Below are 23,588 nucleotides of genomic sequence, written 5' to 3' on the forward strand. Positions count from 1 at the left end.
AGTTGTGATCCTTCTCATCTGAGCAGATCCTATGTAGATGGAGGGCTTGTCCATAGGGAATGGCTTTCTTATCGTGCCTCGGGTGGAAGCTGGAGAAGTGGAGCATCAAGAAGTTATCCGTGGGCTTGCGGTACAGTGAAGTGCTGAGGCGATCATCCTTGATGGAGATGCATGTGTCCAAGAATGCAACCGATTCCGGAGAGTTATCCATGGTGAGTCTGATAGTGGGATGGAACTTGTTGATGTCATCATGTAGTTGTCTCAGTGATTGCTCACTATGAGTCCAAAGGAAGAAAATGTCATCGATGTATCTAGTGTACAGCATTGGTTGAAGGTCTTGTGCGGTGAAGAAGTCTTGTTCAAACACAGTGAAAAATCACACCAACCTCCTCAGAAGATAAACACAGGACACGGTGGACAGAGTTCCCTTTGTCGTCCAGTACTTCTCCAGAGCGGAGAGGCTACATCATCTCCTCTGGAGTCTTCAACATGTCATTGATGAAGATGAACATCTTGCCGAGGCCATCCCCACACTCCCACTTCTTGCCTTCAAACAGCCACACAACCTCAAACAGACCATTGTCCACAGCAAACTACCCAGCCTTCAGGAGAACAAGGACCACAACACCACACAACCCTGCCACAGCAACCTCTGCAAGACGTGCCAGATCATCAACATGGATGCCATCATCTCGTGTGAGAACACCATCCACCAGGTACACGGTACATACTCTTGCAACTCGGCCAATGTTGTCTACCTGATACGCTGCAGGAAAGGATGTCCCGAGGCATGGTACATTGGGGAGACCATGCAGACACTACGACAATGTATGAATGAACACCGCTCAACAATCACTAAGTAAGAGTGTTCTCTTCCTGTTGGGGAACACTTCAGCAGTCACGGGCATTCGGCCTCTGATTCTTCAAGTAAGCATTCTCCGAGGCAGCCTTCACAACATATGACAACGCAGAGTCACTGAGCAGGGACTAATAGCCAAGTTCCACACACGAGGACGGCCCCAAATGGGATCTTGGGTTCATGTCACACTACCTGTAACCCCTATGACTTGCCTGGGTTTGCAAAATCTCACTAACTGTCCTGGCTGGAGACAATACACATCTCTTGAACCCGTGCTTCACCCTCTCTACACTCACACTGTCTGTACCTTCAAGACTTGATTGCCTGTAAAGACTCGCATTCCAACCATTATTTTGTAAATTGAGTTTGTGTCTTTATATGCCCTGTTTGTGAACAGCACTCCCACTCACCTGATGAAGGTGCAGTGCTCCGAAAGCTAGTGGCTTGTGCTACCAAATAAACCTGTTGGACTTTAACCTGGTGCTGTGAGACTTCTTACTGCTCTTTTGGAGGGTCAGTGCAAACTCGATGGGCTAAATTGGCCTCTTCCACACTGTAGGGAAGCTGTGATACTATCTGAACTGATTAATGTGGAAAAACCTCAGTACTCATTACGAACGAATTATGCATTTTGCATCATTTTGGTTTCCCACTTGTACTCATCGTGCCTCTAAAGAAGACCGAAAGAAAACTGGAAGCAGTCTTCCTAATGCTTGGGTAACTTAGCTAAATGGGGATGGTCTTGTGAACAAAAAGGGAAAAGGTGAGTCGATTGTGTGCAGTTGAGGCTTGTCACAGCTTGCTTCACAATGCCTGGATTTAATGGCCTCTTCCAATCATTCAAGTCCATGTTCTTTTCAACCATTTCTGGAAATGATTGAGTGAATTTGTGGTTGAGTGGCAGCTACCATGCAAAGAACTGTCGCAAATTCAGTCATTCTAAATTCTAAGCAGTCTTGTCCTTTGCTAAAGAGCAGAAAATCTCACTCAGGGATGCAATGTTATCATACTCGTGACAGGATTAATGGAACTTGGTGACAGCCACTCATTATCCCTAAACCAAAAGGTTTTTTTTCCCTCTTTCTCTAGGTTAGAACAAAGCAGGCCACCTAATGTTTTTACTGTTTTTGATCATCTAAATAAAGCAAAGAAACAAAGACTGTTATACTCTATCAAATTAAGGACGTCTGCCAACATAGCGCAGTTTTGACAATGAATTTCTCGCATTATAGAAACGAAAGCAGCGATGAGCAAAACAATGCACTGTGCAAGAATTCTCAGGGAAGAGGTCACTGATAGCGCCCTGGATCCAGGCGAAGTTAAACAAGAAACTGAAAACAAATTCTGTCACAGCTTCTATTGTGGACTTTTCCGTCAATGTCAAAGTGAGGTTTCTCGAATTCTGCAATCCTCAATTGACAGCGCTTAATTTAACGTTTATTCATTTCTGTCACAAGTAGGCTTACATTAACACTGCAATGAAGTTACTGTGAAAATCCCCTAGTCGCCACACTCCAGTGCCTGTTTGGGTGCAGTGATTGGTACTGCTTCCTCAAGGCACCAGGGAGCCGGGTTCGATCCCTGGCTTGGGGACTGTCTGTGCAGGGTCTGCAACAGGCGTGCTGGTTAGGTGGGTTGGCCGTGCTAAATTTAGCATGGAGAATTTAGCACGGCCAGTGCAGGTCTTTTGGACTCTGGGAGAAAACCAGAGCACCCAGAGGAAATCCACGCAGACACGGGGAGAACGTGCAGACTCTGCACAGACAGTGACCCAAGCCAGGAATCAAACCCGGGTCCCTGGTTCTGTGGGAGCAGCAGCGCCACCCAGACAGGATCTTAGAATTCCAGACGCCGTTTACCGTCACTGAGATTTACTGCTTCATCCGAGGATTTTAGAAATCAAATTTTACGTAGAGAGCAGCTGCAGCCATTCTCCTGGTTCACAGCAATCAGTATTTTGCTTGACACCAAAGAGGACAAAATGAGAGGAGCAATCAAAAGGTGTGAAACTTCAGGGAACTCTTCGCTCTTCTGTGACTTGAGAAAATAGAGTCAGAATTTTTCCTTATGGAGGAAGAAATGTTTTTGCTACAAATGGTATTTGCACAGGGAGCAATGTAATCGTTTATCATTGAGAAGCTGATGCGGAGGGTCGAGGTCGCTAAGTGCAAGGCATTACAAGGTTGAAAAGAGAGTGAAAGAGATTAAATAAACCAGGGAATAGGAATTACGAAGTACCAATCCTGGGTGCCTCAATGGGGGTATTGACAGGTGCTTCTGGATGAATGAGCTATAATGAACCAAAAAGGGCTCTTCTCTCCATAATTATTTTGCAATCTTATAAAAGCCTGGGCACTGGAGGAGGAAGAAAGGTCAAGAGAGGCAAGGAACTCCAGTTCTGAAAGAATAAGCTAGGGTGAGGCATCACTGCAAAAGAGTCGGAGGGGATCGGCCACGAGCTTGGTGAAAGGCGGGGCAGGCTTGATGGGCCTGATGGCCTACTCGGTTTCATGTGTTCTTGCGACACAGGGAGAAGAACTCAAATCTGCAATTTGAAAATAGCAAGGCAGAAAAGTTCAGAGGATCACCGAACGTTACAGCCTTAGTGAAATTAAGGAAAACAAGGAAGGTTGCAACATATATGACATGAAGGCTGGAAATGACAGCAGGAGCACACAATAGTTGATATGATTGTTCCCAATTCTACAAAGGGGTTGCATGACTCCAGATAGGCGATGGGCTTTATGGATAATTAACTGACAGAAAATTTAGTGCTGAACTTACTTTAATTTAATCACTTGCAATTTGGTTGCATTTGGCTTCTCTTAAATGTATTTTTTATAATCTGATTATGTATATGGGCATCGCTGGGGATAACATACTTATTGTCCATCTGTAATCATCCTTGAGAAGATGGTGGTGAGCTACCTTCTCAACCTACTGCAGTCCATATAAGGAAGGTACCTCATTATGCTAATAGGTAGGAAGTTCCAAAATTCTGGCCCAATGACAAGTGAAGCAATGACAATATATTTCCCAGTTAAGATGGTGTGTGACTTGGAGGAAAACGAGGAAGGAGCATGTGCTGAGAAATAAAATGGTACTTGAAGTACTGAGCAAGCACAGTCTAAACAGAAGGTTTTTAAAATGTGACAAACAGATGGTCAGATTGGTGGCAAATGACGCAGGAAAGCAGCACTTAGAACAACAAACTTGGATAAAAATGTTGCTCCCCGAAACTAATTTGTATCGGTAGATCAGATATCCACTATTGTAGGACACCAGTACCACACATAGTTACTGCCATTGGCAGCGCCCCCATGTACTTGCTCCCTTATTCTTTTAATCAGTGGGATTCACAGTTTTGGAAAGGTGCTGTTGAAGAAGCCTTGGTAAGCTGCTCCAGTGCATCTTGTAGATGGTACGTACTGCAGCCACTGTGTACTGGAGGTGGAGGGAGTGAATGTTAAGGCTGCTGGCTGGAATGCCAATCAAGCGGGTTGTTTTATCCTACATGGCATTCAGTCTCATTGGACTTGTCATTGGAGTGCACTCATTCAGACAAGTGGGAATACACTCCTGACTTGCGCCTTGCAGATGGTGAAAAGACTTTGGAGAGATGAGTAACTTGCCTCTGGCTTGTCCTTGTAGCCGAGGTATTTATGCGGGACACATGTGTCCAGTTAAGTTTCCAATCGGTGGTGGATGCATCAGGTAGTGAGTTCCCTATGTGCCAGCTGGAATGAAGGAAGAACATGGGCAGGGATGAGTGGGGGGGGTGGAGGGGTTGGGGACTGTTGTTAGTCACACATTTACCAATGCTCTTGAACATCCAAATCAGTGTTTGCATGAAACTCAAGAGAAACTCAGTGAGCGAGTGCCTCAAGTGAAAGAACCTGTGTAGTCAACTTGTTCTGAACCAAGGGTCCACAGTGAACTAACATCCTTAAACAGAAGCTTTCCAAACCCTAGTCTTTTCTGGCAGAATTTCCCAATTCACCTTTTGCCAGTGGAAATTTGAACTCCTGCTCCCATCTTATCAGCACCAAGGATTATTTCTAACAGATTGAAGTTCAATCAAAATAGCACAACAAGACGGACGCATTTGAATCTAATAATGATGGAAATTACAATCGTGGTGTTTGAGGCAAACATCTAAATGCCAAAGGCTTTAATTTTCATTATTATGATAACGGTTTGATGTCAGCGCCTCTTCATTAAAGTGCAATTCACATCTTAATGCTATTTTCTTTCTCTGCAAACCACTACAAACAAACTGGGTTTTTTTAAATTATTACAAGTTCCTTTTGGAAAAGCACCTTATAATCTGTTATTACTTCATAATCTGTGAAGCAGGCTGTTTTCCCCAGCCTTACCTTGTATCTGTTAAACTAGATTTGGCACATTGTTTGTAGCTTAAGTTTTCGTCAAAAAGAATGACATTTTTCAAGGGCTAAATCCATTAAAAAATGCAAATTCCTATTTGAAAAATAATCACGAAATCATCTTATAGCTGTAATTAATTCCTTACCATGCAGATTGACCCCGTTAAGCTGCGCCATACTGTGGTCCTGTCCATCCAAGTCTTTTTCTTATTCATCCATCAATTTTTGCGCATTATTCTTCATTTCATGAATCACTTGTTCTCAGCCATTCTGCAAGTACATTAAATATAATCTATTTAAACTGTACAACCACTACACAACTGTAGCGGCAGACAAAAAAAAAACCCCAGCTCATCCAGCATTTTACTGCGTTGAACAATACAAGCTTGTCTACTGTCCTTTACAGGGACACACGTTTCACCATTAGTTTGCTTGCAACAATAGTTACTTGCATTGCAGGGAATATTTTTATGAGTGATTTATTTATATACACATGGAGGGTAGAGAGGGGCACAAGGTTAATGTCTCCATTGTTCTACAAAACAATGGTGGTGTAATTACTATCATTCCATCTCTAGCAGACATGAACCAACTCAAAAATGCACTGATCTCTGAAATGAATGGATTTATCGACATCATTGCTGTAGCCGTTCAGAAGATATCACTGTCATCGGCAGCTCAAACTCAGTAATCACAGAACAGGTGCTCTTTTTTTTAGTGATTAATATTTTTCAGTTCTTCCGATTTCACATTCTTCTAAAGGTAAGTGTTTTAACGGTTCATACATTCATTTCAGAGCACGCAGACCTTCACTACAATTTTTCCTTTATATGTCTACACGTGGAGAGATAACGAGGATAACCCGGAGAATTTTTAAATTTTTGTTGAGACTTTCCCAGTTTCTGTTCCAGCACAGACTGACAGGCAGCAGCAACTATACCATACTTTGACCAAGTAGTTGCTATTTATTAGTGGACCCACATGGAGATGACAATGGTCTATTTTTAACTGAGGTATCGGAGCCAAGATCTTCCAATTTACAGGTGGCACAGTGGCTGGCACTGCTGCCTCACAGCGCCAGGGACCTGGGTTCAATCTCCGGCTTGGGTCACTGTGTGGAGTTTGCACATGATCCCTGTATCTGTGTGGGTTTCCTCTGGATGCTCCGGTTTCCTCCCACAGTCCAAAGATGTGCTGATTAGGTTGACTGGTCATGCTAAATTGACCCTAGTGTCAGAGGGACTAGCAAGGTAAGTACGTGGGGTCATAGGAATATGGTCTGGTTGAGATTGTGGTCGGTGCAGACTAGAAGGGCCTCTGTCTGCACTGTAGGGATTCTATGAATTCCACAGTCAAGAATTTTGGAGTGAAAGAAGATAAAAAGACTTCCCTTCATATAGTGTCCCTTTGAGACCTACAGGGCGTGCTTTACAAATTAATTTTTCAAGGGTAGTCTCTGTTGTAATGTAGGAAATGGAGCAACCAACATGTGCACAAGCAGCTCCCACAAACAACAACATGGTAACAATCAAATTTGTTTTTGTGTGATGTTAGTGTACCTTCAGGAGTTTTGTTTAAATTGTGTTTTCTGTCACACTCAGCTCTCACTGCTGCCGAGTTGTCTGTAGGAGCCCTTTCTTTTGCTCCTTCAGTGGTTTAAATGGGGTTTGTTTATTTTTTTAGTCTGGGTTGTTTTATGGCCCTGCATTGATAGGAGGAAGGTCACGGGTTCTGGTCAGGTTTTGTTTTTCCTTTCTAAGGAATTCAAGGTTTCATTTTCTGTTGTTGGATGACAGCAGTGTTCATTTTAGAAGGGCGTGGACATCAGACTGAAAGCAGTGTCTCTCTCTCTCCCCCTGGGGTTTGGAAGTTCTGCTGGTTAGTTGAAGGCAAGGCTTCTTGCCTTCTTGCAATAGAAAATCTACTATTGGTGGCTTGATCAGAGTCTCTCCCTGGTATTCTGGGAAGCTTTTCTGACTTCTAATTGTTCTGAGTGTATCCAGAGAACTACAGTGTTCATCCAAAAGGTGAATCCCACCATGGAAACTTGAATGTATCATCCAGTATCACGCGAACATTAGTCTTTGCTGCGTTAAACCTGTGGAAGGGTTTTGTTTATGGGATTGGTTTGATTGGAACATGTTAGATACATTTGTTAAGGGTTATACATTATTGTGGTTGTTTTGTTGTAATTAATAACAGTTACTGCTAATATTCTTATTACACTTTAACTATATTCTTTAATTAAACTTTGTTTGATAAAAGCTCCCTAGTGGGTCATTTGAATCATACCTGAGGTAAAACCTATCATGCTTATCCTAGTCAAATTTAAGATGCAAAACTTGCGATCCAGGCAGGCATCACAAAACACTTGAGATTTTGACCTGAACCATAACATTAGTAATGTTGTTAAGGGTTAAATATTAACCAAGATAATTCCCCCGCTCTTCTTCAAAAGAACACTTTATGTTCGCTTGAGAGACAGCTGGCAGGGTCTCAGTTTAATAAGAACTCTGGTTGAATTTCCCTTTCCTTGAAGACAAATTGTTGTCCTGATTGGAACTAGCCACTGATCTTAGTGTGGACACCCGATCGGCATAGAAAACAACAGCCCAGAACTCCTAACCTCAAGCAATCCAACAGCCTCAGCCTCCCAGCAGCGGGATTACAGGCGCATGCTACAGCACCTGGCAAACCAGCCACTCCTGTACCAAAATCGCAGCTTTTGCTTGGATGGTGAAACTCCTGAAATTTAAGATGGATCTTCAGGAGCATGCTGAGACCAGAAGACGGACATCCTTGGAACAAAGATGGATCTTCTGGGAAAAAATCTGAGGCTGGAAGATGGACGTTTTCTGGGATGCCTAATCTGGAAGGTAAAGCTGCAGATGCATGCCCCGCCCCACTGTTGTGGTGTTCCATGGTCTGGGGTTGCAGGCTGAATCCATCCTGGACTCCGCAGGCAGCTCTGGGCATCCATCGGATGAGACTCGACACCTGCATGCCAGGCACGTTCCAAATATGTTTCACGCTGGTGTGTTTTTCCACCGGCATCACAGGGAATCTGGTATTGGAGGGGACGGGGGGTGGTGAGGGTGTGCCTTCATCTATATCCCATTAGTGAGATGCAGAAGAGATGCAAGCCAATCTCTAGCAGGGTTTCCTGCACCAGCAGAAGTTCCCACTGTAAATTCAAGCCGGTGTGGGGGATTTGGAAGAATTCCATCCAATGTCCACCTACTGAGGCATCGGAGCTTTAAAACAAGCCGAGACACTGTCTTCACCAGGGAAATAAAAAGATCGCCCCAGGGTTGAAAGGGTTAACTTTCACCTGCCATCTGACCTGCTGCTTCGGTGATTAAACTTTGTGTTCACAAGATCCTTTCTGAAGGTAGATTAAATAGACTTGTTTCAGATCCCAATTACATGTCTCAATGTTAGTCACATGCTCTGCTCTCTTAAAAGTAGGCTGCTAGTGACCTGGGGGAAAGTTCAGCCCTCATCCACCTCACATTACATGGCAACACACATGCATTGTGCACACTGTGGGATTAGATGCACATCTGCCCGCTGGCAAAAACAATACGAGACACTGACATAACCAGTTTCGTCCAGCACCTGCCAGGTTGCATTAATGCACCAAAGCCACTTCCCAGCAAGCAAACAGTACTGTTTATGAAATAAAGCCTTTACTTCTTTTTTCTCCCTTTGTATGGGTATGATCCCTCTTTTGTCTGCTGCTTAAGTCAGCTAGATTTCTCATGCATCACCTACTATCCATGGCCAAGCTACTCACATACAAGGCCCTCCTTGCTGATCCAAGCAGTACAACGTTGGTTAGGGTACAAAGGATTTTGACTTTAAATTGCCGTCGAACACCATGGACAGGAGTTTAATGTCCCGAAAATAGGGAACCAAAAGGTACTGTGGGAGAGAAGTCCAGCTTTAAAACAACAATGCCTTTTAGACGCAGGTGATGCTTTCATTACCCCTCTAACCTAGATAGCCTGAGAAAGTGGTGAAAAGCCCTTCCCCTTTAGTTGTTGCACACCTTGTGAAAATGATGTTCTCACAATGGTGTTAAGCATAGAATTCTAGAATGCTTTCCCACAGATTAGGAAGAATGATGATTAGGTCCAAATTAAGGCACTTGGACGTGACTTGGAAGTGACGCTGTTCCAGTGATAATACCATTCATATCCTTCTTGATGATTGAAACCAATGGAGGGGCAATTTGTTGTCAAACTAAGCTTGATGTGTTGGTCCGTGCATTTCTAGATACTGCCACTACACTATGGAGAAGGTAAATGGAGTCCAATGAGGTGGTTCACAGAATCACGGAATTGTTACAGCACAGAAGGAGGCTATTTGATCCATTACCTCTGCACCAACTCCACAAAGGAGCAGTTTACCCAGTGCCATTCCACCGTAGCCCTGCACATTCCTCCTTTTCAGATAATAACCCAAATCCCCCTTGAATGCCTCAACTGAACCTGCCTTTACCAAAGTGCATTCTAGGTTCCAATGATTGAAAAGGGTTCTCCTTATAAGAACATAAGAACATAAGAAACAGGAGCAGGAGTAGGCCATCTAGCCCTTCGAGCCTGCCCCGCCATTCAGTAAGATCATGGCTAATCTGTCGTGGCTCAGTTCCACATTCCTGCCCTCTCCCCATAACCCTTAATCCCCTCTCTTATCAAAAACCCATCAACCCGCTTCTTAAAAATATTTAGCGAGGTAGCCTCCACCACTTCAACGGGCAGAGAATTCCAGAGATTCACCACCCTTTGAGTGAAGAAGTTCCTCCTCAACTCCGTTCTAAACCACCCCCCCTTTATCTTGAGGCTGTGCCCCCTAGTCCTATTATCCTTTCTGAGCGGGAAGAGTCTCTCCACCTCTATCCTATCCATCCCATTCATCATCTTATACGTCTCAATGAGATCTCCCCTCATTCTTCTAAACTCTAACGAGTACAAGCCTAGTTTATTCAGCCTCTCCTCATAGCTCAACCCCCTCAACTCCGGCATCAGCCTAGTAAACCTCCTCTGCACTCCCTCCAAGGCCAAAATATCCTTGCGTAAGTACGGCGCCCAAAACTGCACACAGTACTCCAGCTGCGGCCTCACCAATGCCCTATATAGCCGCAGCAAGACCTCCCTACTTTTATATTCAATCCCCCTCGCTATGAAGGCCAGCATCCCATTCGCCTTCCTGATCACCTATGTCTCTTTCGCTCCTTTAGCCAGGTTTTTAAAACTGTGCCTTTGTGTTCTTGATCCTTCCACCAATACGAACAGCTTTTCCTCACCTACTTAGTCCAGGCCGCTCTTGATTTTAAAAACTGCTATCAAATCTTCTCTCTACTTTCTCTCTTCCAGGTTTAACAGTCCAGATTCCATCTATTGACATAACTGAAGTTGTTGATGTCTGGAACCATTCTCGTGAATCTTTTCTGCATCCTCTCTAATGTCTTCAAATCTTTCCTAAGATGTGATGCCCAGAATGGTGTGCAAAACTCCAATTGAGGCCAAACAGGTGTTGAATACGAGTTTAGCTTACCTTCCTTGCTTTTGTACTTCATGCCCCTATTAATAAAGCCCAGAATGTTGTATGCTTTATTAACCGCTCTGTTAATCTATCCTGCCACCTTCAATTACTTACTTTATTCTTTCAGGGGGTGCTGCTGACAAGGCCAGCATTTGGTGCCCATCCCCAGTGTCCTTGAAACAAGTGGCCTCCTTGGCCATTTCAAAGGGCAGTTAATAGTCAACCACATGGCTGTGGGTCTGGAGTCACATGTAGGCCAGACAGGGTAAGGACAGCAGATTTCCTTCCCTAAAAGAGGTTAGTGAACCAGATGAGTTTTTACAACAATCAATAATAGCTTCAAAGTCACCATTACTGAGATTGGTTTATATTCCAGATATTTATTAACTTAATTTAAATTCCACAAGTTGCCGTAGTGGGATTTTAACACGTGTCCTCAGAACATGAGGCTGGGCCAATGGATGACCAGCCCAGTGACATTACCACTATGCCACCATCTTATGCACATATACACCCAGATCCTGCTATTTCTGCACCCTCTTTAGAATTGCACCCTTCATTTTATATCGTCTCTCCATGTTCTTCCTATCAAGATGAAATATTTCACACTTCTCCGTGTTAAATTTTATCTGCCACTTGTCCGTTCATACCACAAACCTGCTATGATAATCTATACAGGGCGGCAAAGTGGCTAGCACGGCTGCCTCACAGCGTCAGGGACCCGGGTTTGATTCCTGCTTGGGTCAATGTCTGTGTGGAGTTTGCATGTTCTCCCCGTGTCACCCTGCGTTTCTTCCAGGTGCTGTGGTTTTAGCCCACAGTCCAAAGGTTAGGTGGATTGGCCATGCTAAATTGCCCCTTAGTGTCAGGGAGATTAGGTAGGGTAATGCATGGGGTTACGGGGAGAGGGCCTGGGTGGGATTGTGGTCAGTGCAGACTCGATCGGCCGAATAGCCTCCTTCTGCGCTGTTGGTTTCTATGATGCTAAGTCCATTTGAAGTTCTACAGTATCCAGCTCAGAGTTCACAACGCTTCCAAATCTTGTATGACCTGCAATCTTGGAAATTGTGCCCTATACAAGGTTGCTTGGGGGAAGTGATCTATGTGAACGGCATCAAGTTTACTGAGTTTTGTTGTCCTTTTTCAGCATGATGAAATACAAGCTTGCAAGTTTATGTTTCAAATCACAAATACCCCAGTTTTTCTGGAACTTGCAATCTGCAGCCAATATTTGGAACTGCCTGGTCATCTCAAACCACTCAGGGCCGTTAGTATGCTTGTGTGATGGCATAGAGGGGCTTTTAGCTTTTTTTTGAAAAAACATGCAAAAAGGAATGTGCAATCTGTTGCTTCTGTTTTCCCAAATCAGTGTCAAAAGGAAGGGAAGCAGTGGAGAATGGAGAGAAGTGCTTATTTGTCTCTAAAAATCCAGAGAAAAAGGACAAGTGCCTTGGCTCTTCCGCTTTGCAATGCATTTTGGCCAAAGTGCTATCCATTTGAAAGGTAACTGCTCGCTGTGTAATATCAGCTTTAAAAGCTCATCTTAAATAACTTCAGAAGAAGCGAGAAAGTGACAGGATTGCCACTCCCATTGCTTAAGTATAAAGGGTGTGTGGGTGTACAATAGCGCAGAACTCAAGACAAGCTACTTGACAGAAAGATTGGTTGGTCTCATGCATCAGTCCAACAGCCTAATCCTTCAATTCCACACTGATGTAAATTCACAAGTATATTACCACTACTTAATTGCAGGATGTGAGAAATATTGAAGATATAATGCGTGTAGTGTTCAAGGGCAATGATGTTGAATACTTTTATCAAGCTACAGTGCTAGGTGAGGTATTTTAGCATTAGGATGACACAAATGAGGCACTCTAATCATTATATGAACCTATTATAAAGTCAAGAGGTTACTATAATTTAAAACATCTAATTATTTTCATAGACACAGAAAATGCTGGAAACATGAGCAATTTGATTAGCAACCGAACAAAAAAAAAGGTAAGCGAACAATACAGGCAGGAATGGTATCAGAATCAGGAGTCTACTCAAATAGCCCAGCTGCAATGTTAACTAGGCAGTTCATTCAAGGTGCTATTTGACCAACTGTACTTTTGGATGCATTTTACTTTTATTTCAGGTTTCTGACAGTCACCGATCCAAGTAGGCAGTAGTCTATCCACTAACTTAAACATCCATTCCCTCTACAGTCTGTCTTCCACAGCTGCGTCTGAGGACAACAACACACAAAGGTGTTTTTGGTATGTCTCCCAAACTTGAAACCTCCACCACCTTAATGAATAACACTTAGGGACTGCCAAGCTCCCCTCTGAGTGACAAATTGCTCCAGCTATTGCTGGGTCAAACTCCCTGCTACTAGCATTAAGGGGGCACCTTCACCAAATGGACAGTGGTGTTTCAAGAAGGACAAGTATCCCCACATGCTTTTAAAATATAGAAAATGCAAACTGGAGATCTGTAAGTTAAAGTTTTTCAAGGACCTTGGCCATCAGCAGGGTGTCAGCACAAACTGGAACAATCGCCTGCCATTCCTCATCATCAGCTATGTTGTGTGCGAGACTTGGCTGACGCACGAGGGCCTCAAATTGTACCTTGCGTGTAAAGGAATAGAACAACAGTCTGGCATTGTGCAGCTTCATATCACAGCTTTCCCAATGGCTCAGTAGATTGGCTCAGTAAGTAGCTGATTGTCCAGGATTAGATTCCGTCTCCAGCTATGCCAAGGTCGCATTTCTCAGCTGGGTGGGTTTAAGAATACCACAATTGGCCTCAGGTTCCTGACTTATACTGGATGCATTCCAGCAGTTCACTGAATCATAGAATCCCTACAGTGCAGAAGGAAGTCTGCACCAATAACAATCCCATCCAGGCCTATCCTGTAACCCCATAAGTTTATTCTGCTAATCCCCCTGACACTGAGGGACAATATAGCATGACCAATATAGCATGGCCAATCTTTGGAAGGTGAGGAAACCGGAGCACCCGGAGGAAGCCAGCGCAGACACGGGGAGCAAACTTCACACAGTCACCAGAATCGGGGGTCACACTCTGAGGATAGAGGATAATTGTTTAGGACAGCGATGAGGAGAAATCTCTTCACCCAGTGGGTGGTCAGCCTGTTGAATTCGCTGCAACGGGGAATAGTTGAGGCCAAAACATTGAATGTTTTCAAGGAGCAGTTAGATATAGCACTCGGGGCGAAGGGGTTCAAAGGAAATTGAACCCAGGTCCCTGCCACTGGAAGGCAGCAGTGCTAACCACTGTGCCTGTCACATGACTTCTGGCCTCCATCTTCTTCACCCCACCCTCCCTTGCCATTGGCCACCTGGCATAGCCACCTTCATGAGGCACCACTTGCCCATCCAATGTAAAGTGAAATTACTCTTGTTCGCCTCATTGGTTGACAGGCAAGATTAACCTAAGCAGCCTTTTTACACCAGTCCCCCAAGCATCTCGGGTATTTTTAGAAATATTAAACAAAAGTGCTTAAGAAAATGGAAAATCAATTAGGAGTCCATGCATAGAAATTGCTGCAGACAAGTGGATAGGAGCAATAAACAATTTAGAAGGCTAATGGAATATTAGCCTTTATCTTAAGAGGATTGAAATACAAATTGTGCTACTGTTGTGAGATGTTCAGGTTAAACCGCATCCGGATTAGCATGTTTGATTCTGAATGCTGGTCCTCAGGAAGGTCTTGAAAGGATTGCAGCACAGATTTGCCAGGACACTATCAGGGCTAAAAAGAACAGGTTGAGCAGACTTGGCTTGTTTTCCCTTACATTTAGAAGATTAAGCTGTGGGCTAATTAATCTGTTTAAGATGATTAAAGAGGTTGACAGGGCAGAGACAGGATACAATTTCCTCCAGCCAGAACAAGGGGACATAATTTTAGGTTAAGAGCTTGGCCATTTTGGGGTTAAGTCAAGAAACACCTCAACACAAAGCTCAGTGCAAATCTGGATTACTGTCTGAATGACCATAAATTAGGAGAAGGGAATGTGCAACAAGACCTGGGTGCCCTGGTACATTAGTCACTGAAGGGAAGCTTGCAGCTGCAGCAGGCATTAAAAAAAAGGCAAATAGTATTTAGATGAGAGGATTCGAGTACAGCAGCAGGGCTGTCTTGATGCACTTATACAAGGCCTTGGTGAGGCCACACCCGGAATATTGTGTGCAGTTTTGGTCTCCTTACTTGAGGAAGAACGTTCTTGCTCTTGGGGGATTGCAGAGGAGGTTTATCAGACCGATTCCTGGGGTGGCTGGCCAGACATATGCGGAAGATTGAGTCGGTTAAGATTGCATTTGCAGGAGAAGAATGAGGGGAGATCTCATTGAAACCTGTAAAATTCTAAGAGGACTAGTCAGGGTAGATAATGCTCCTGATAGTTGGGATGTCCAGAATCAGGGCTTATAGTCTGAGGATAGAGGGTAGATCGTTTGGGACACGCGATGAGGAGAAATTTCTTCGCCCAGAGGGCGGTCAGCCTGTTGAATTCGCTGCAACAGAGAATAGTTGACACCAAAACATTGAATGTTTTCGAGAAGCAGTTAGATATAGCACTTGAGGTGAAAGGGGTCAAAGGATACGTGGGAGAAGGCAGAATCAGACTACTGAACTGGATGACCAGCCATGATCATAATAAATGGCAGAGCAGGTTTGAAGGGCCAGTTGGCCTCCTCTTGCTTCTTGTTTCTTTGGAACTCTCTCCCTGAAAAAGCTGCCGTTCAGACTATCAACTGAAGGTTTTAAAAATGGAGATTGGTAGATTTTTTCAGAGGTTAAGCTGGGGGGAGACATGGAACCAACACTTGGATTTACGATGTGCCTCAGCCATGATCTAACTGAGTAACAGAGGGAATGAATAGCCTCCCTGGTCTTGTATTTTGTCCTTTTGCCATGGCGTGGAATTCTTTACTAACAATGCAAATTGGCCACATCTTCCTGCTTGCCTTCCAAATCTTTCCTAGAACTCCATGACTGAATTCCCACAATCGGGTTTGTGCCCCTGTCAGACTATCAAAACCACACTTATAAAAGCCACAACACATCATAAACCACAAAGGTAAACTGTCCCTCCACATCCTTCTCCAACCTGTCATCAGCATTTAACCTACACCATCCCCTTCTTCTCCTCTCCAGTGTTGTCCCATTGGTTAGGACTGCTCTCACCTGGTTCCAGGTGGCACGGTGGTTAGCACTGCTGCCTCACAGCTCCAGGGACTTGGGTTCGATTCCTGGCTTGGATCACTGTCCGTGTGGAGTTTGCACGTCTCCCTGTGTCTGCGTGGGTTTCTTCTGCGTGCTCCAGTTTCCTCTCACAGTCCAAAGATGTGCAAGTTAGGCACATTGGCCAGGGGAAATTACCCCTTAATGTCCCAGGGTGCATAGGTTAGAAGGAAGAGCGGGTAAATATACGAGGTGACAGGGATAGGCCCTGGGTGGGATTATTGTCAGTACAGACTTGATGGGCCAAATGGCCTCCTTCTGCACTGTAAGGTTTCTATAGTTTCCATTCTTGTCTACCTAATCATATGCAAATGATCACCTGTATCTTGGGTGCCCCCAGCGATCTATCTTTGACTCCCTCCTGTTTTTCATCTGTTAGCCTCAGCAATATTAACTGAAAGCACAGCATCAGTTTTCACCAGATGATACCCAGTTCTTCCTCACCCCTACCCCTCTCAACTTCTCCACTGTGGCAATTTCATTCCTCCAAGTCTTGAACTTTATGCTGGAAAAAGCCACCATTGCCGTCAGCGGGCTCACCGCCACTTTTCCCATTCCTTTGTCGATGTTGAAGAAAATCGCGCCCTTGGTTATCCAGAAAAAGTGAGTAGAAATTTCCTCCAATTAAACATTGGGAAGAATGAAGCCGTTGTTTACACTCCCCATTCCAAACATGGCTGGCTTGCCACCAACTCCATCCCTCTGGCAGCAATTTGAGATTAAACCAGTCTCTTTGCAACACTGCTCTCATATTTTACCCCAAGGCCGAGATTTTCTTCTTTAATATCGGCAAAGGTCGATATCAGGTGGGAAAAGTGGCTCCGAGCGCGCCAATGGCAATAGCTGCTTTCTCCGACATTTAGTCCAGGATTTGTTAGAAAAATTGTAGTCACGGGTTCCATGAGGTATCGCTGGTGGACGCCCTCTGATTTTCCCACCGTGCCATCAACCCGGCTAATCGATGACGTGGGCGCCATTTTTGAAGGCTGCCTCCAGTGCACAGCTCGTGAATCAAGAAACAATCTTCAACCAGGTGTACAACCCTGGCAACGGTGGCACCCCCGACATCAAGGGACCCAGGTTCAAATCCCAGCCCGAGTCACTGTCTGTGTGGAGTTTGCACGTTGTCCCCGTGTGGGTTTCCTCTGGGTGCTCCAGTTTCCTCCCACAGTCCAAAGATGTGCAGGTTAGGTGGATTGGCCATGCGAAATTGCCCCTCAGTGTCAGGGGGACTAGCTAGGGTAAATGCATTGGGTTATAGGGAGAGGCCCTGTGTAGGATTGTGGTTGGTGCAGACTCGATGGGCCGAATGGACTCCTTCTGCACTGTAGGATTCTACAATTAGTATTCTGGCACGACCCTCTCCTTCGAGTGCTGCACAGACATTTGAACTCCATTGAGCCATTGCGCGTGTGTGTGTGTGTGTACGTGTACGTGTGCGGGTGCGGAGCGGGGAATGGTGATAGGGTGAAGGCAGCAGGGGAGAGTTCTTTGTTTTTTATTGGAATGTTTATCGGGGTGCCCGTTTCCCAGGGGCACGGGGCAGATTCAAGGGAAATCTCATTCGACAGGACCAGAAGATCCTGCCTCTGACCAAAGGCGAGAGAACCAGGAGCAGGAGAACCAGGAGCAGGAGTCAGCCATCTGGCCCCTCGAGCCTGCTCCACCATTCAATAAGATCACGGCTGATCTTCTCATGGATTCAGCTCCACTTGTTTGCATGATCACTATAATCCTTAATTCCTTTACTGATCAAAAATGTATCTATCCTTGCCTTAAAAACATTCAATGAGGTAGCCTCAACTGCTTCACTGGGCAGGGAGTTCCACAGATTCACAACCTTTTGAGTGAAGAAGTTCCTCCTCAACTCGGATCTAAATCTGCTCTCCCTTATTTTGAGGTCATGCCCCCTAGTTCTAGTTTCACCCGCCAGTGCAAACAACCTCCCTGATTCTACCTTATTTATTCCCTTCATAATCTTATACGTTTCTGTAAGATCTCCCCTCATTCTTCTGAATTCCAATGAGCCCCAGTCTCCTCATAAGCCAACCCTCTCAACTCAGTGAATCTCCCCTGCACCCCCTCCTGTGCCAGTGTATCTTTTGTCAAGTAAACAGACTAAAACTATGCACAGTGCATCAGGTGTGCAGCTGCAACATAACCTCGCTGTTTTGAACATGTCACGGGGAAGGCCAGAAAGCCCCGCCCATTATCTCAGATGACAACTGGTTTACCAAGAACAGGTCTACGGAAAGTGTCAGCACTGATATTCGGGAAGAATGCCTGAGAATCGAACAAACGTCGTATCAAATAGACAAAAGTTCTTAAGTCCAGTACAGATTCAGCCTTCAGCATGAGCACAACAGTTATTTCTCTGATAATCTTTTCAGTTTCTGTGTGTTTTGGAGATGCAATTACATGATGTGGCACATCAGCAGGTAGAGACAAGGTCAAAGCTGTTATGTTTCGTGAAAATAGCCCTGCAGAGCAGGAAATGGAATAGTAATGCATGAAATTCTGACCTAGATGACAACAAACCTGTATTGTGCTTTCTTTGTGTTCTCGCATGCAGACAATTAAATCTTTTAAAATCATTTTATTGTTTTTGTGGCAGAGATACACAAAAATCTATTGAATTCTTGAATTTCACTACTGGAACTCTCTGAAGTACATTCCACTCTTTATTGCCAAAATGACATGTAGGTGAACGTCACCTGAATGATCTCTCAGTCAGAGTTGGGTATTACACAACCTATCGTCATAGGTGAACGATCACGGCTTCTAGTGCAGCACATTGCCAAAGTTGAAAAATTATAAAAGAGGTGGTAAATGAAGATGTAAAAGGGACGCCAGGACTGAGTGATGCTCTGAAGAGCTTCTCCTCACTAATCTACAATAATGCATAGCTTGATGTTCGAGTCCTTTAATCAAAATTCCAAATTAAACTGAACTATTGCACTATATTTTCATTCCATCTCAAATCAGTTCCCCTGTGAAGGACACTGGATTTTTAACATGTAAAATTTACATAGAAACATAGAACAGTACAGCACAGTACAGGCCCTTCGGCCCTCAATGTTGTGCCAAGCTATGTCCAAACCCAAGATCAAACTATCCCACTCCCTATCATTCTGGTATGTTCCACGTGCCTATCCAATAACTGCTTGAAAATTCCTAAAGTGTCCGACTCCACTATCACAGCAGGCAGTCCATTCCACACCCCAACCACTCTCTGAGTGGAGAATCTACCTCGGACATCCCTCTTATATCTCCCACCATGAACCTTACAGTTATGCCCCCTAGTAACAGCTACATCTACCCGAGGAAATAGTCTCTGCACGTCCACTCTATCAATCCCCCCAATCATCTTATAAACTTCTATTAAGTCGCCTCTCATCCTCCTCCGCTCCAAAGAGAAAGGCCCCAGCTCCCTCAACCTTTCCTCATACAACCTACCCTCCAAACCAGGCAGCATCCTGGTAAATCTCCTCTGCACTCTCTCCAATGCTTCCACATCCTCCTTATGGTGAGGTGACCAGAACTGAACACAGTATTCCAAATGTGGTCCCACCAACGTCCAATATAGTTGCAGCATAACCCCACGGCTCTTAAACGCAAACCTCCTGTTAATAAACGCTAACACACTATAAGCCTTCTTCACGGCTCTAGCCACTTCAGTGGCAACCTTCAGAGATCTGTGGATGTGAACCCCAAGATCTCTCTGTTCCTTTACATTCCTCAGAACTCTGCCGTTGACCCTGTAATCTGCACTCAAGTTTGTCCTACCAAAATGAATCACATTTACCATTTTACATTTTATGTACATTTTTCACATTTACCATTCACATTTTACATTTACCATGTAAAAGGCACTGTACAAAATTGTTGTGATAAGTCTATATTGGAATGGTGGCACCATGGTTAGCACTGCTGCCTCATAGCACCAGGGACCCAGGTTAAATGTGACTAAACACACTGACGAAGGAAGAGTGGTGGATGTGGTTTATATGGACTTCAAGGCGTTCGATAAGGTCCCCCATGCAAGACTTATTGAGAATGTGAGGGGGTATGGGATCCAAGGGGACGTTGCTTTGTGGATCCAGAACTGGCTTGCCCACAGAAGGCAGACAGTAGTTGTAGATGGGTCTTTTTCTGCATGGAGGTCGGTCACCAGTGGAGTGCCCCAGGGATCTGTTCTGGGACCCTTGCTGTTTGTGATTTTTGTAAATGACCTGGATGAGGAAGTGGAGGGATGGGTAAGTTTGCCGATGATACGAAGGTCGGAGGTGTTGTGCGTAGCTTGGAGGGATGTCAGAAGTTGCAGCGTGACATAGATAGGATGCAAGACTGGGCAGAGAAGTGGCAGATGGACTTCAACCCGGATAAATGTGTAGTGGTACGTTTTGGCAGGTCAAATGGGATGAAGGAATATAATATTAAGGGTAAGACTCTTAGTAGTGTGGAAGATCAGAAGGATCTTGGGGTCTGGGTTCATAGGACTCTCAAATCGGCTTCGCAGGTAGAGGATGTGGTTAAGAAGGCATATGGTGTACTAGCCTTCATCAATCGAGGAATTGAGTTCAGAAGTTGGGACATAATGCTGCAGCTGTATAAGACCCTGGTCAGACCCCACTTGGAGTACTGTGCTCAGTTCTGGTCATCTCATTACAGGGAGGATGTGGAAGCCATTGAAAGGGTGCAGAGGAGATTTACAAGGATGTTGCCTGGATTGGGTGGCATGCCTTTTGAGGATAGGTTGAGAGAGCTCGATCTTTTCTCCTTGGAGAGACGAAGGATGAGAGGGGACCTGATAGAGGTGTACAAGATGTTGAGAGGTATTAATCGGGTGGATTCTCAGAGGCTTTTTCCCAGGGCTGAAATGGCTGCCACAAGAAGACACAGTTTTAAGGTGCTGGGGAGTAGGTACAGAGGAGATGTCAGGGGTAAGTATTTCACTCAGAGGGTGGTGGGTGAGTGGAATCGGCTGCCGTCAGTGGGGGTGGAGGCAAATTCGTTAGGGTCTTTTAAAGAGACTTTTGGATGAGTACATGGGGCTTAATAGGTATGAGGGTTATCGGTAAGCCTAGTAGGTCGAGATAAGATCGGCGCAAGTTGTGGGCCGAAGGGCCTGTTTGTGCTGTAGTTTTTCTATGATTCTAAATTCCCAGCTTGGGTCACTGTCTGTGCGGAGTTTGCATGTTCTTCCCGTGTCTGCATGGCTTTCCTCCGGGTGCTCCAGTTGCTTCCTACAGTCCAAAGATGTGCGGGTTAGGTGGATTGTCAATGTTAAATTACCCCGGAGTGTCAGGGGGACTACTTAGGGTAAATACATAGGTTTGTGGGGATAGGGCCGAGGTGGGACTGTGGTCGGTGCAGACTCAATGGGCTGAATGGCCTCCTTCTGCACTGTAGGATTCTAGGATTCTATGAAACCGATAGGGAGAAAGAGAGTTGAAGAAGAAGGTCTGGCGATTACTCCAAAACATTAAAGCCAACATGTAGGACTGAGCAGTATCTATAAAGGATAGCTGGGTAACTGGCTCATAAATAAAACCAATTCAGACTTCTTTCACCTAACACACCGGCTCTCCCTGACAGATGAGAAAGATAAATTGCAAATAATGAATCACCTACTCTATCGATAATTAAAGAGAGAAACAGTCCTTATTATCCTGATTTAGCCAATATATTAACCTGGTGCTTTAAGCAGATTATCGACATGGATCTATATTATACAACTTAATGAATGAAAACTTCAAATTAACCTGATTACTTTCACCACATTTTCATTCCAATTTATTCTACAATAGATTTTTTTTAAATCAGTAAAATGACAAAAGTGTACAGGAAATATCCAATGAGTCACACAATACAGATTAATGCGACAACCAGTTACAAGAGTGAAAATCATTCCAAAGTGTTTTTTTTAAAAGAGGTTTCTGCCAACCCACAAACCTTCTACCATCTCAACAGCATGTCTAACACAGGCAGGATTTTCCAGCCCTTCCGACCAGCGGGATAGGAAGGGACAGATTGGTCTGCTGAAGGTGGCCCCCACCACAGTGGGTTCCCCAGCAGCTGGAAAGGTAAGCCATGCAAAACATCACAGTCATCAGGGGGACTGAGAGATCCCACCCAGGGGAAAAGCCCGCCATTCATTTTTTCCTACAACCATTTGCGCCCAAATGATGCATTTTGATTTAGTGTATATGGTAATACAGAAACAATAGGCTGTACAAACACTGCCACGTGACAACAGATCAATCACCAGGACTTTCACGCACGGGTTTACACTGAAGGCTGAAAGACAAGACTGAATGGTACTGAAATATAGGACATGACAGCAGAATTTTGGGTAACCTTATAAGCGTAAGTTCAACCAGGAGATTATTGGAGTAGTCCAGCTTGGGGGTGGCAAGGACAAATGTGCTGACACACAGACGAGCAACATTACAAAACTGGAGATAGGTGTGATGAAGAGGAGATGAAGCTGGAAGCTCAGTTTAGGCTTGAATAAAACACAAAGGTTCTGAACAGTCAGAATCATAGAATCCTACAGTGCAGGAGGCCATTCAGCCCATCGGGCCTGCACTGACTAATATCCCACTCAGGCCCTATCCCCGTGATCCAGTTATTTATCCTACAAATCCGCCTGACGCTAAGGGGCAATTTAGCGTGGCCAATCAGCCTAACCTGCACATCTTTGGAGAGTGGAAGGAAACCCACGCAGATACAGGGAGAACATGCAGACTCTGCACTGACTGCTACCCGAGGCCAGAATTGAACCCAGGTCTCTGGCACTGTGAGGCAGCAGTGCTAATCACTGTGTCACCGCAGTGACTGAGGAAGCAAAAAGGATTGATGGAGATGGTCGAGTATCAGCACAGACATTGGCCTTGACATTCCCAAGTGTTTGAGATGAAATTGTGACTCATTCAGGATCAGATGTTGGACAAACACAGAGACAACGAAAGGGTTGAGAAAGGTAGTGGAAAGTGGGACAGGGTATCAAGCAATGTGGTGTCACCATCGAGCAGCATATAGATGAGGAAGGGGGAGCGGTCTTGATTTGATTTGATTTATTATTGTTGTATGAACATAAGAAATAGGAGCAGGAGTAGGCCAACTAGCCCTTCGAGCCTGCCCCGCCATTCAATAAGATCATGGCTGATCCGTCGTGGCTCAGTTCCACATTCCCGCCCTCTCCCCATAACCCTTAATCCCCTCTCTTATCAAAAACCCATCAACCCGCGTCTTAAAAATATTTAGCGAGGTAGCCTCCACCAGTGATTATTACTTACGTGGCGAAAAACTGCAGCAGGTGACGGTGCAGAGGGACCTCGGGGTCCTTGTGCATGAGTCGCAAAAACCCAGCTTGCAGGTGCAGCAGGTGGTCAGGAAGGCGAATGGGATGCTGGCCTTCATAGCGAGGGGGATTGAATATAAAAGTAGGGAGGTCTTGCTGCAGCTGTATAGGGCATTGGTGAGGCCGCAGCTGGAGTACTGTGTGCAGTTTTGGGCGCCGCACCTGCGCAAGGATATTTTG

At 44.8% G+C, this 23,588-nt stretch overlaps 1 protein-coding gene across 1 annotated transcript in view; it reads right to left on the reverse strand.

Moving 5' to 3' along the window:
* The window catches only part of LOC145342382 (neurite extension and migration factor-like), a 29,804-nt gene extending 16,339 nt beyond the window's left edge, over positions 1–13,465 (reverse strand). Inside the window, exons 1-2 of the mRNA XM_080187915.1 lie at positions 13,404–13,465; positions 5,391–5,514 (exon numbers count right to left, since the gene is read on the reverse strand). The gene's annotated coding sequence lies outside the window, so the exon portion shown is untranslated. The remainder of the gene's footprint in view (positions 1–5,390; positions 5,515–13,403) is intronic.
* Positions 13,466–23,588: the final 10,123 nt, after the last annotated feature.

Source organism: Carcharhinus amblyrhynchos, chromosome 4, assembly GCF_965287045.1.
Source record: "Carcharhinus amblyrhynchos chromosome 4, sCarAmb.v2.hapA, whole genome shotgun sequence".
Classification (NCBI taxonomy): Eukaryota; Metazoa; Chordata; class Chondrichthyes; order Carcharhiniformes; family Carcharhinidae; genus Carcharhinus; species Carcharhinus amblyrhynchos.